The 13,776-nt window shown below is 34.6% G+C and overlaps 1 non-coding gene across 1 annotated transcript; it reads right to left on the bottom strand.

Annotated features, from left to right (window-relative positions):
• Positions 1 to 4,955: 4,955 nt before the first annotated feature.
• Positions 4,956 to 5,062, bottom strand: LOC125619678. The gene has a single exon (XR_007351220.1). It is a non-coding gene; the product is annotated as a U6 spliceosomal RNA (small nuclear RNA).
• Between the last annotated feature and the right edge of the window lie 8,714 nt (positions 5,063 to 13,776).

Genomic DNA, 13,776 nt, shown 5'->3' with positions numbered 1-13,776 from the left:
TCCTGAAAGTAAAGGTAGCAGAGCCCCTTCAGAGGTAGATGGCAACTGCAAAGTACTGACGTTCTATCAGATGGACTCTGGGGCCAGAGACTTCTTTGACCATCAGCAAATAAAACCCAAGAGTGGAATTACTTGATATAATCTTAATCTTCTGTCTAGTAAAATGTAACCTATATGGACATATAGAAATATCCACAGGATTTATATAGAAAGTATACATGTTAATTTATCATCCTTGTATCTCCCTTCTCACTCTAAATCTCTAAGCCAATACAGATGAGTAAACAGAAATTGATAAGCTAAAGTCAGTTGTTATTCACAAGGTATTAGCTCTTCCTAATTTGAGTCCATAATTCTTCCTAAATTAACACACAATTCTATCGTAAGCCACGTGTTTTTAGGGAGTATATACTATGTATACAGATCTGTTCTGACAGGTGAAGTTTAATCTTCTCAAAGCCATGGGTTTTGGAATTCATCATTCTTGAAGATGAGGGGATAAAAATACACCTGAGAAAAAATAGGTGGAAATAATCTATTATTATTATTATTATTATTATTATTATTATTATTTCCTATAGCAATGTAAAACAGGCAAATCTTCTTGCAGTAAGAATTCCAGAAAGCAGCATATAGGGTCCTCCATTGTAATCCTTTGTCCACAATAAGGTAATTTGTTTTTATTGCTTGGACAGTGCAGCTGACATATCTTTTCCTATCACTCACTCATAAACTGTCATGAAGAAATTTGATATTTAGGTCATCAAGCCAAAGAGTATTCTCTTTGTCTCTAGAACCTCCCTGACATTTTTCATTACTATTTAACTCATCAGCACTGTCTGAGTCCCAGTTTCTCTATCTGGTCTCTGCTTTAGGAAAAATTACAAAAACCCACATATTTTGACCTCTTGCATTCCACTGTCAATTTAGGCAGGGTACTCAACAAAACCCTTTTTATTGGACATTATATACCATAACTGAAGCAAAATGTGGAAGTCCAGACCAAGGACCATGTTCTGATTGCTTATCTAGATTGAATATGACAGGAAGCAATGTGGATAAATGAAAACCAATGATAAATTTACAATCTTCTTTAAAATCAAAGGCTTTGAAGTTAGATATAGCTGGACTCAAATCCCAGTTCTCCCACTTCTTAGTCCTAAGGCTACAGGCATTTTTTCTAACTTCTGTAGGTCTGGGTTTTCCTCTCTACAAAATAGATATAATAAACATGATTTGTTATAAATAGTACACATAAACCCTATGGTACAATACCTACTACACACCTAACACAATAACAGGAAGTTGTCTTTTTTGTGTTGATCCACATTTTTGGATGACTTCTGATATTTAATATTCATCCTTATTAAAATTCAAACATTAATTTGTGAATTTTAGGAGCTATGGTGATTTTATTATAATATCTTTATTGAATTTCCCTGTTTAATTGTGTGACTATGTAATTGGCTAGCATTTATTATTCACTCAGCTCCAAGGGATGCATTCAGTGTTTTACATGCATTCATCAATATTTGATGTTTAACTTGTTATTATCTATCCCCTTCTTTTTAAAGATGAGGAAACTGGGGCTCTGAAATGTCAAATTAGTTTACGATTATAAATTTTAAATTTATAAAATGCTATTTGAAAACCATGGCTGTTTGACTCAGTAATCTTGTATTTTACAAACTACTATTAGTTTTTAATATCCTTGAAAATAATTTTGTAACTATTTTCCCTAATTTAGAACTTTTTAAAACACCATCAATTAAATGTCATTCAGCATTATTCTTTGCCATCAGTAGGTACTGAGAGAAAACATTGGTTTTCTCTCAGTACCTACTGAAAATATGGTTATGTTAAGGGGATATATAGTATGTATTTCATAAGCTGCCGCAGTCTGGCTGGGCACAAAATAACCAGGCCACCACACCACCTTGTAGATTCAAACAGCAACTCTTTATTTCCGACCTCTCACCGGCACTCTACACACATGTTCTGGGAAAATTCCACACACTCCACCAGGCTTTGCATCCCAAATACCCTCTGAATCCTGCGAGAACTCAATGGGAACTCAAGGAGTGGCGCCTGAGGCAGCAGGATATGCCCTATTCCCAGCAGGATCCACCCTAATCCGGGATCCACCCTAAACCCAGATCCACCCTGGTCCTTGAGCAGGGTCACCTTTCTCAAACATTCATGCAATGTCACTGCAAATGACCTGGGTCCAAGGCAAGCCCATTTCCACAATGGAGAGTCCTCCCTCTAAGCAACATTGGGTAGGCTGACAAGGAAATTGCCATGTGTCATTCCTACTTGGCTATGGCTCTCAGCAATAAGCAGGAGGAAATGACTTTGAAAAGATAAATGTTTTTTATTTTTCCTGAAGAAGGACAGTAGTTTCATTTATTCTACGCTGATATCAGAAATTACTTATCTAACAGTACACTTGTTGTGTGTAGCCACAGGTTTCAGAAGCAGATGGCATGTGTTAAACAGTATATGTATGAATTAGCTCTGGGAATAATTTCTGCTCAGGGTATGATAGAAATTAGGAGGTGAGACAAATTAAAAAATTGGAAAAAAGGCTATGCAAAATGTCACTCTCACACCTCCTTTTTCTATTGTGAGGGTGTGCACACAGTGTGTGTAGTGTGTGCATGGTTATACCTTACACACACACACATACACACACACACACAAATAGACCTTTAACTTATAAATAAATCTTCTAAGTCCTCCAGATAAATCAAAATGATTTTTCTTTGATATTCAAGGACCTGGTCTAATAAACATATGGATAAAGTTTCAATCCCATTTTCACATATGTGATGAATTTAAGATCTTGAAAAATTTACTTCACATTGCTGCATCAAATATTTGTTATCTGTGAAACAAAGAGTTGAGAAAGATTATCTTTACCTACATTTACATCTTAAATTCTGACAACAAGATTCTATAAACCAATATTACCTAACTCTGAAGAATAAGACTATTTTCATGTAACTAATCTGCAACATTCTGTGATCCTCAAACCTATAAACAACATTCCTGTATACATAGCCTTGAATATTTGCTGATTCAATTAGCAGCCTGCAGTAGTTTGCAATATAAAATGATCATGATACTTCAGGCTTTCCTCTATTCAAATCCTGAATTTGATTCAGTTTTTTCTTTTTCTTTCTTTTGTTCTTTTTGGTTTGTTTTCAGTTTCTCTGCTTCTTGAATGATATTTGGACCTGTGACCTATATTAACCAATAGTTTTCCATTACTTGGATATCATATAAATTTTGTAACCTGCCCACCAAAAGATCTTGTGTGTTTTCTACTCTTGCTCTCTTAGAAACCTGACATGTTTCCAAGAGAACAAGTTAAGTCCAGCAGGATAGAGGATGAGAAACCACATGGAGCACAGTTGAATCACTCCAGCTGAAGACATCAAAGAAAAACCAACTCTGAGGCTTGTGATACATGACCAATTGCATGAGTGAACTCAGATCAGACCAGAAGAACTTCTCAGTTGAACTAGCTCAGACTAAAGTGTTGACCCACAGAATTGTGTGAAAATTTAAAACCCAAAATGCGGTTTGTGTGAAAATTTAAAACCCAAAATGCGGTTTGTTACACAGAAAATGCCAGCTGATACACAAAGCTTCCAACTTGACTTTTCTTTAAAGAAGATCTTCAAAAATAGTTCAAGATTCTTACATGACACCATTTCTTCAATGAAGTCTACTTTAGTAATTTTAATGGCATTGATCATAACCATTTATTAACTAAACAAATATTTTGTGATTTTATTTATTATAAAATAATAAATAATATTATTTTTATTATTTATTATTTTATAATAAAATAATTATTTTATTTTATTTCTTATAGGAAGTACACTTCCATCCCATCAAATACTGCCTGCAATGGATTATCTTCCAGAACAGGCCATTTATTATATCATAACAACTAGAAGTCCAAAACCCATGCTTCCAACACTTCTATATTAGTCTAGTCTTGTTTAGATTTCTACAAAGTGAGTGATAATGGCAAGTTATTTGAAAGAAGAAAAAGAAATAATGATGGTAGGTGATACTGGGCATTCAATGAAGGTGAAACAAGCCTTGTTAATTTGATGTGGTCCCATTTGTTAATTATTGGCTGTATTTATTGAACTTTAGGGGTCTTGTTAAGGAAGCTGGTGCCAGCACCAGTATGTTGGAGTGTTGACCCTAGGTTTACAGTTACAAAGTTTCTGGTTTAATTTCTAAGTATTTGACTCATATTGATTTGACTTTTGTGCAGAGTGAGAGATAAAGATCTAGTTTAATTCTTCTACTTATGGATTTTTCCAGCACCATTGGCTAAAAAAAGTCATCTTTCTTCCAATGTGTACTTTTAGCATCTTTGTCATCAAACATTAGATTACTAACTATGTGAGATGGTTTCTGTGACTTCTGTTCTATCCCACTGGCCTTCATGTCTACTTCATGTCTATTTTGATGCCAACACCATGCTATTGTTTGTTTATTTTTTACTAAAGCTCGGCAGTATAATTTGAGTTTAGGTATTGTGATGCCTCCAGCATTGCTCTTTTTGCTCAAGACTGCTTTGGATATTCTGGATCCTTTATTCTTCCAAATGAATTTTAGGACTGCTTTTTCTAGTACTGTAAAGAATGTAATTGGTATTTGATGAAGTATGCCTTGAATCAGTATAATGCTTTTGATAGCAAGGCCATTTTGATGATATTAATTCTGCCTATCTAAGAATAAGTGTGAGGTTTTTTTCATCTTCACTTTCTTTCTTTGGTATTCTATAGTTTTTTTTTCAACCCCACCGTTTTAATAAAATGAAATACAAGTACAAAATACTGTGCAAGAATGCTTTTTACTATGTAGAGATGGAATAATATATTTGTGTTTTTTTTCCAGAATCAGTATCATCCAGTACTTTCCACTGTAAAAATATGGAACATTTCGTGAATTTGTGTGTCATCTTTGTGCAGGAGCAATGCTGATTTTCTCTGTATTGTTCCAATTTTAGTATATGTGCTGTCAAAGTGAGCACAATATAGTTTCTATTATAGATGTCTTTCTCTTCCTTGTTTTAATTCCCAAGTATTTTATTTTATGTTTTAATGTTATCATGAATAAGGTATATATATTTTTATTTCTTTCTCAGCAGAATAACTATGAAAGTATAGATAAGCTGCTGGTTTATGAAGGTTGATCTTACATCTTACAACGTTGCTCAATTTCTTTATTGCTTTAGAGGTTTGATAGAGTTTTTTAGGTCTTTTAGACATAGGATCATGTCATTAGCAAACAGAGATATCTTGGCTTCTTTTTTTCCTATTTGTATCTTTTTAATTTCTTAATTTACCTGATTGCCCTGGCTGGAGTTTAAAAAAAAACCTCTATTGAATATTAATGTTGAAAGTGGGCATCTTTGTCTTGTTTCTGAGTTAAGAAAAAATGCTTTCAGGTTTTCTCTAGTCAATATCATATTGGATATGATTTTTGTCATATATACACTTTATAATGTTGAGGTTAATTACTATTTTATCCAGCATTTTTAACATGAATAGGTGCTGGATTATATCAAAGTCCTTTGCCAAATCTGTTGAGATGATTGTATGACTTTTGTCCTTAATTCTATTTATGTGGTTAATTACATTTATCAATTTCTGTATGTTGAATAGACCTTTCATCCCTTGGATAAAACTCACCTGATTATGGTGTACTATCTTCTTGAAGGGTTTGAATTTCTTTGGTAATATTTTATTAAGGATGATTGCATCTAGGTTCATCTGGGTCATTAGTCTGTAGTTTTCTTCCCTTGATATGCCTTTGTTTGCTTTTGGAATCAGGGTATTTCTGGGTTCTTAGAATGTATTTAGGAGTATACCCTCCATTTCTATTTCATGTAATAATTTGAGGAAGTCTAGTATTAGTTCTTCTTTAAATGCCTGATAGAACTCAGCTGAGAATCTGTCTGGTCCTGGGTTTTTCTTTGTTTGAAGGTTTTTAATTGCTACTTGAATCTCATTGCTTGATATTGGTTTGTTTAGTTTTTTTTTTTTACACCTTCCTGGTTCAATTTGGGCATATCATGTGTGTATAAAAATTTGTCAATGCCTTCTCAATTTTCCAGTTTACTCCAGGTAGAGTATGAATAGTCATAATAGTTTCTAATAATCCTCTGAATTTCAGAAGTTATTATGCTGATATCTCCATTTCAATATCTAATTTTCTTGATTGCAGTCTTCTTGCTTTTTCTTTGGCTAGTATGGCTAAGGACTTATCAATCTTGTTTATCTTTTTAAAGAAACTTCTCTTTATTGCATTTATTCTTTGTATATTTTTCTGTTTTAATTGTTATCAATTATATTGATTCTGCCTTTGATTTTATTTCTTGTCTTCTATTTTTGAATTAGTTTGTTCTTTCTGTTCTGAGATCATGGTGTATAACATTAGATTATCTATTTGGGATCTTTCTCTCTCTCTCTTTTTTAAAATTTTAATACAGGCACTCAATCCTACAAATATACCTCTTACATCTACCTTCATACTGTCCCAGAAAATTAAATATGCATTTCTCTGTTCTCATTTGTTCCTAAGAATTTCTTGATTTCTTCTATCATACATTCCTTATTTTAAAGAGTATTTTCAATATCCATGTACTTATATGTTTTCTATAATTTTTCTTGATGTTGATTTCTAATTCCATTTCATCATTATCTTATAAGACACACGAAATTATGTCAATTATTTCTTTGTATTTGCTAAGACTTACATCACAACCTAGAATAGGATCTGTTTGGAAAAAAGTTCTATGAATTTCTGAGAAGAAGAATAATTTAGTTGCTTTTGATGAAATATTTTGTAGATATTTATTGGATCTATTTTTGATTTATATTATTATTTAGGTTATAAATATATTTTTGAACTTATGCCTGGATGACCTTTCTACTGGTGGAAAGGATGTGTTGAAGTCACCCAGTATTGTATTGGGGTCCACCATGGTTTTAACATCAAAAAGTAATATTTTTTAAGTAATTAACTGCACTGACATTTGGGCATAAATATTTACTATCACATGCCTTTCTGTTGAATTATTCCATTTACCCATATTTAGTAACTTTCTTTGGCTCTTCTGATTAATTACTGCATACTTCCACTTTGTAAGATATAGGAATAACTACTACTGCTTTTTTAAAAAAATGTTGTTTACATAGAATGCATCTTTTTACTTTCAGCCTGTGGATGTCTGTGTCTGAGTCTTTTTCAAAAAGCATATAGCTGGATGTTGTTTTTTAACCCATTATTCCAATGAATTCTGTCTTTCTTTTTCTGGGGATGGTGTTTTAGTCAGCTTTTCAGCTGCTATGACTAAAGGAGCTGACCAGAAAAAGTAGAGGAGGAAAAGTTTATTTGAAGTCTCACAGTTTCAGAGGTCTTAGTCCATAGAAGGCTGGCTCCATTTCTTGAGGCTTGAGATGAGGCTGAACATCATGGCAGAGTGTGTGGCAGAGGGAAGCAGCTCATATCATGTGATCAAGAAGCAGAGGGAAAGACTACACTTTCCAGACACAAGATATATACCCCGGAGCCATATCTCAAATTAACCACTTCCTGCAGGCATACCCCACCGGCCTCCAGTTACCACTCAGTTAATCCCCTCAGGGATTAATTCACGGATTGGGCTAAGACTCTCACAATCTTATCATTTCTCCTCAAACCATGTTGCATTGTCTCACACATGAGCTTTGAGGGAGACCTCGTATCCAAACCAGAAGTCTAATAGAAATTGAGCCCAGGGACATTTTATCACTGAGCTACATCCCCAGGTCTTTTTACTTTTTAAATTTTGATTCAGGGTCTACTTCATTGCTGAGGGTCTCATTGAATTGCTGTGGCTGGATTTGAATTTGCTATCCTTTTGTCTCAGCCTCCTGTGTTGCTGGGGTTACAGGCATGTGCCACTCACTTGGCCTCCCAATCTGTCTTTTAATTGGGGGAGTTGAGACTATTTGCATTCAATGTTATTATGAACAAATGTTTGTTATTTACTACCATTTCTATTTGTTTGCTATATTTAATTAGGTATTAATTATTTAGTTGTTATTGATATTCTAGGAAGCCGCATTCATTTGGGTTTTTTTTTTCCTCCCTTTTATGTAGTATACCTTTAAGTATTATTATTTTTATTATTATTATTATTATTATTATTCAGAGTGCTGGTTCAGTGGTCAATTAGTCATGAATTCTGTTAATTTCTACTTGTGAAAGATTTTGGTTTTAACTTTAATTCTTAAGGATAGATTTTTCTGGGCTTGGCTACCTTGTTTGACAACTGTTATCATTCAGTGTGTGGAATGTATTATTCCAAGCCCTCCTGGCTTTTAGCATCTAACCTTAGAAATCAGTAGAAATTCTATTTAGTTTACTTCTTAATGTGACCTGCTATTTTTCTCTTCTGCCTTTTATAATTGTATCCTTAGTCTGGTATATTAGGCATTTTAATTGTAATGTATCTTGTAGAGGATGTTTTTGATCTTGCCTAAATCTATTGAGATGATTGTATGCACTGTGCATTTTTCTTTCTGTTACATTTCTAAGGTTTAGAAAATTTTATGATATTATTTCACTGTGAAGATTGTGCATTCCTTTAGTTAGAAATTTGATACCTTCTTCTATATCAATGGTTCTTATATTTGGTCTCTAAATACTACCCCAGATTTCTTGAGTATTCTGGTTATGGACTCTTAACATTTTTTCTTTATTGTCTATTTTTAAGATTATATATTCAGTCATTGAGGTCTATGTTTTCTAATGTATTGATGGTATTTCAACTGAATTTTTAATTTGATTTATTGAGTTTTTCATTCCCAAGTTTTTTATTTGATTTCTTTTCAGAATGTGTTTGCACTGAAATTATCTTTCACTTCCTGTATTTTATCTCTTAGTTCATTTCTTACATCTTCTTTAGTTCATTGAGCATTTTAACTATGAACTTTCTCAATTTTTTATCTGACATTTACTACACTGTGGAATAAATGGAATTAACTGTTGCAGGGTTGTAGATTGTTTAGGGTGGTTTGTTCCTTTGCCTTTTAATATTTTTCTTTTGTATGTTTACCCATCTGCTGGGATGATTTTCTCTTCTACTTTATGTAAGGGACTATTTTTTTATCTTCTTTTTCTCAAGTTCCCCAGACTAGGTCAATATCCAAGTATTGGTACTTTTACTCAATGTGTATTCCTTATTATGCCCAGCTTTGGCATCACTTTTAACAGAAGGTACTAAAACTTTATTAACTGTAATTGTTTAAAAGCAAAGTCATGTTCTAATAAACAGTAGGGAAAAAACTTACTGAAAATGTTCTCCACAGTTCTTCTAATCTGTCATAAAATTGTAGTACAGTTCTTGAATAGGTTGAGAAACTAGTTATTAAAGGTAATAAAATTACTATTACATTATATAGGTAAAAAAGGGATGCACAGAAAATGGGAAGGGAAAAGAGAGAAAAGACAGTAAAAAATAACAAACTAAGACAAAAGGAGGAAAGTGTAGGGGTTGGATGAGGCAGAAGCAGATAATGCAAGAGGTGGAAAGAAATGACTGAGAAATACATATAAATTTGCTATAGGGAAACAAAAAAGAATGATTCTAGTTACTTTAAACTAGTAGAAAAAATATAATCAGGTGAGTTCAGTGGTGTGATACTGAATAATAAGGGAATACTTATCAATTCTATATGAAAAGAAATGCCTACAAGATCAAAGCTGATTTTAAAACTATTTATGATAATCCATGTTGAGGTAGAGACTTTTTTCCACATTTTTATTGGTGCATTATAGTTGTACATATTGATGGGATTTGCTGTTACATATTTGTATATGCACACATATAACAATTTAATTTCACCAGTATCACTCCCCAACACATTTCCCCTTCTTCTCCAAACAGTGTGGAGATTTCTTATTGAATCTTCTGATTTGGATTTCTTCAGGATTTGGGACATTTGTAATATGTCCACTGATTTTTGGTCTCACCTTTAAGCTTCCCTTGGTGTGGAGGTAGTGATCACATCCGCTCAACTCTGATAGAATGCTAGCAGGTCCTCTCTGATCTTCCTTGTGTCCAGGTACTGAGGAGCTCCATATGTCTAGTGCTGTCAAATCCAGTGTGAGGCCCACTTCCCCATGTTTATTTCAGAGTGTGGTTGTCTAATATAAAAAGTTTTTTTTTGTTTTGTTTTTTGATGTAGTTCTGGGTTGCCCATGGTGGGATGAGTTTGGGGATGCCACCCTCTGGAGTGCACACGTCAAGGTCAGTGGGCCTGTATCTGGGCACATTGGGTGGTGGCTGGTGCCAGTGGGATGCTCCTCTCAAACCTCCTTGTGGACTGTACTGTTGATGTGCATGCATGAAGTTTTCTGCTGGCTGCTTCAAGTTATCTTCAGGAATTGCCTTCCGTAGGTCTGTTGTCTAAACAAGAATGAAATTCAATAGAAACTCCAGGACTCATAGATGAAGACTCTTCTAGTGGTGATGTGGCACAGGAGCTACATTCCTGGTTACTTTGCTTTTCTTGACAGCTGGTATTTGTTAGCCAATCCAGAGGCTTGGGTCTGCATGCTTGGATGGTGCTGCATCTGTAGGTTCTTTCTGTTAGGTTCAGGGATACAGGGTGCAAGGTGCATGCATAGGAGCTATTGCTGATTTCTATGGGAGAGTCCATTCTCCTTCATAGTGGCTTCTTTTGTAGTCGTTGCTATCTGCAACTAAGGGACCTGTGAAGGCAGGCTCTCCATAGGTGATTTGTAGTATATATATACAACTCTGGCTGTTGTAGATTATCAGAGTATGATCCTCATGATTGGGCTAAAGTGTCAGTTTTTGACTGTCTTTGTCTGAATTCCTACTGCTGAAAGTCATGACTCACTGAACATCTGTTTCCCTCTGCTCAGGGTTGTTTATGGTGGTGCTGCATAAGCACTTGGTGTCTGCAATTGTAAGACCTGCAAGTGTAGCCTCCATGTGGGCAGTCTGACAAGCCTCCACCCTGGTTGATGCAGATCACTGGGGTTTTACCCATTAATGTGATGGTGGTAGGATTTTAGTTGGCTTGGATTCCCCTAAGCTCCTACACAGGCTGGGGGGAATGCGGGGTTGGGTAGCACACCCTGGAGTGATTAGCTCTCAGGTCATCTCCCCTTGGCTCCCTTTGTTCAGTGTGAAGGGGACAGAGTTTCCCTACCCTTCAGCTAGCAGCAATCTCTCTATGAGTTCCTTCTAGCCAACTTACTGAGACAACCCATTTAAAAGGTATTTCCTCTGGTTTCATTTGTTACTATCTGCAGGTGTGGAGAAGCTGTACTGATTTAACTTCTAGGGAGGGTGGGTAGCTATGGACTGTACACAAGGGCTCCTCTGCCTGGCACATATTTTACCCCATAATTTAGGTTAGACTGTGTGATCTCCTACACTATCTTTGCTCTTCCTATACTGCTTTAACTTGTCCTGCTTTTCTTTCCAATTCTTGTTAGGGAAGCAAGCTCATGGGCTATTCCTCTTCCTCTTTCTCTCTGTTACCTTGACCCTGATTCCATCCTGGTCAGAGTTCAGGGCCAAGGAATTCTGTCCTTTTTATTTTCTGCTCAGGTAACCAAATTCCAAGTTTCAAGCAGTCCGACTTTGAGTTTCAGAGTGTTTACTCTCTCGCTAATGTCTCTGGTCAGCTGTTCTTTTACTTTCTTGTTTCTGGGCTGTGGAGGAGTTGAGAGTTGCTGCCTCCATCTGTTCTACCATCTCAAGAGGTTTTCAAATACAGCTTGAGCATCCCTAACCCAGAAATATGAAATTTGAAATGCTGCAAACTCGGAAGATTTTTGAGTGTTGACAAGAGACCACAGGTGGAGAATTCCACACCATGAAACTTTTTTTTCATTTGTGAAATTATTAACAAAGTTTAAAGTTTCCTTCAGGTTCTATATAAATGTTTATATGTTTATATAAACCATACACTTCTGTCTCCAACCATTTCATATAGGGAAACTAAGTCTCTCTCTCTCTCTCTCTCTCTCTCTCTCTGTGTTTCTCTGTCTCCCTGTCTCTTTCTCTCTCTCTCTCTCTCTCTCTCTCTGTGTATGTTTCCTTTTATATAATTAAATTATTTAGAGCTCATATTCCCACATAATTATGATTACTCATAGTTCTTCTTATGATTTCTTTATTTTTGCAGTTCTGGGATAGACACCAGAGCCTTATATGTATAGTAGGCAAGTACTCTAACACTTAGCTACAAACACCCCCCCCCCAAAAAAAAAAAAGCCCTGATTTTTTTTAAATGGTCGATGAAGATACGGAGGAGTAGAATTGCTTATCCAAGTTAATTATGATCTACTATCATGACTGATTGTGATCACTAAGGTCATTTTCTTAATTGAACTTACAACTTCCAAAACCAGTGAAAAAATTGTGGAGTCAGACATGTATTTTGTAGACAAAGTTTTGTAGGGAGAGATGCAGAAATGTTAGGGCTGGATAGAAAGCCTAGTGACTGAAAAATTGTGAGTTTTTGTATTATCCAATCTCACTTTAATAGAAGCATGTCCACTTTAACCTACAATAGCTGTATATCTATTTTAATGTTACTTTAAAAAATAACTAAAATAGATCAATTGCCTTTCAAATTATTATAATTATCAGACAATCTGTTGCTTGTGACATTAGAAATGTTATTTGAAAATACAAAAGGGAGAAAATTAAAAAAAAAACATGTCTCATTTTTAAAGCAATTTTGAGGTATTATAGACTTCAAATAAGCTGCACACATACGGTTTATTTATGTGTATCTGTGTAACTATCACCAAAATCAAGATGACATATCTTGCTATGCTTTCCAAATGTTTTCTTGTGACCTTTAACATCCACTATCCTTCTGTTCCCATTCCTAGGAAATCCCTTATTTGATTTCTGTCATTATCGATTCATTTGCATTTTCTAGAATCTTATATAAATGGTATCATACACATTGTACTTTTTATTGTGTCTTCTTGACCTACGTGAGACACATCCTTATTGTTCCTTTGTGTTTCAGGGAAAATTATATTTTATGAATATATCATAATTTTTCTACTGACTCACCTATCAAGGAACATTCAGGTTGCTTCCAATATTTTTTGATCATTATAATTAAAACAACTAAATACATTTGGGTGTGCATATCTGTGTGGACATAACTTTTCATTTACTTTTGGTAAATATGTAGGAGTGGAATACCTAAGTCTTGTGATAGGCATGTGTTTACCATTTTAAAATCTGATAAAACTATTTTCAAGGCAATTGTACATCATCCCATCAATAACGCTCTACACCCCCACAAATATATAACATTGCCATTTTTGTTTTAGTTTTAGCCATGCTAATGGGAATTTAGGAGTATGTTATCATTGTTTATTTTTTCTCAAAATTAAATGAAAACCGAATATTCTCTTCTGTTTGCTTATTTCTTTCTAATTCGGGATAACACATTGCATGTAATCATCATATCTCATTAGACATATCTTGGCAGAGACATTTTCAAAAACTTGTTTTTGACACTAACAAGTTTGAATACTGCGAAGGTATTTTTTAGAATGCCCCTCAAGTGGGATTTTTACAATGTTTCCAAGATAGAATGAAATGGCTAGATTTCATGAACTGGGTTAGAATTATGAGGTTGAGGCAAGGATAATTTCCATCACATCCTATCAAGAATGCACATCAGCAGT

The sequence above is a fragment of the Marmota marmota genome, unplaced genomic scaffold (genome assembly GCF_001458135.2).
Source record: "Marmota marmota marmota unplaced genomic scaffold, marMar, whole genome shotgun sequence".
Lineage (NCBI taxonomy): Eukaryota > Metazoa > Chordata > Mammalia > Rodentia > Sciuridae > Marmota > Marmota marmota.
This window is presented reverse-complemented; position numbering and strand designations above follow the sequence as displayed.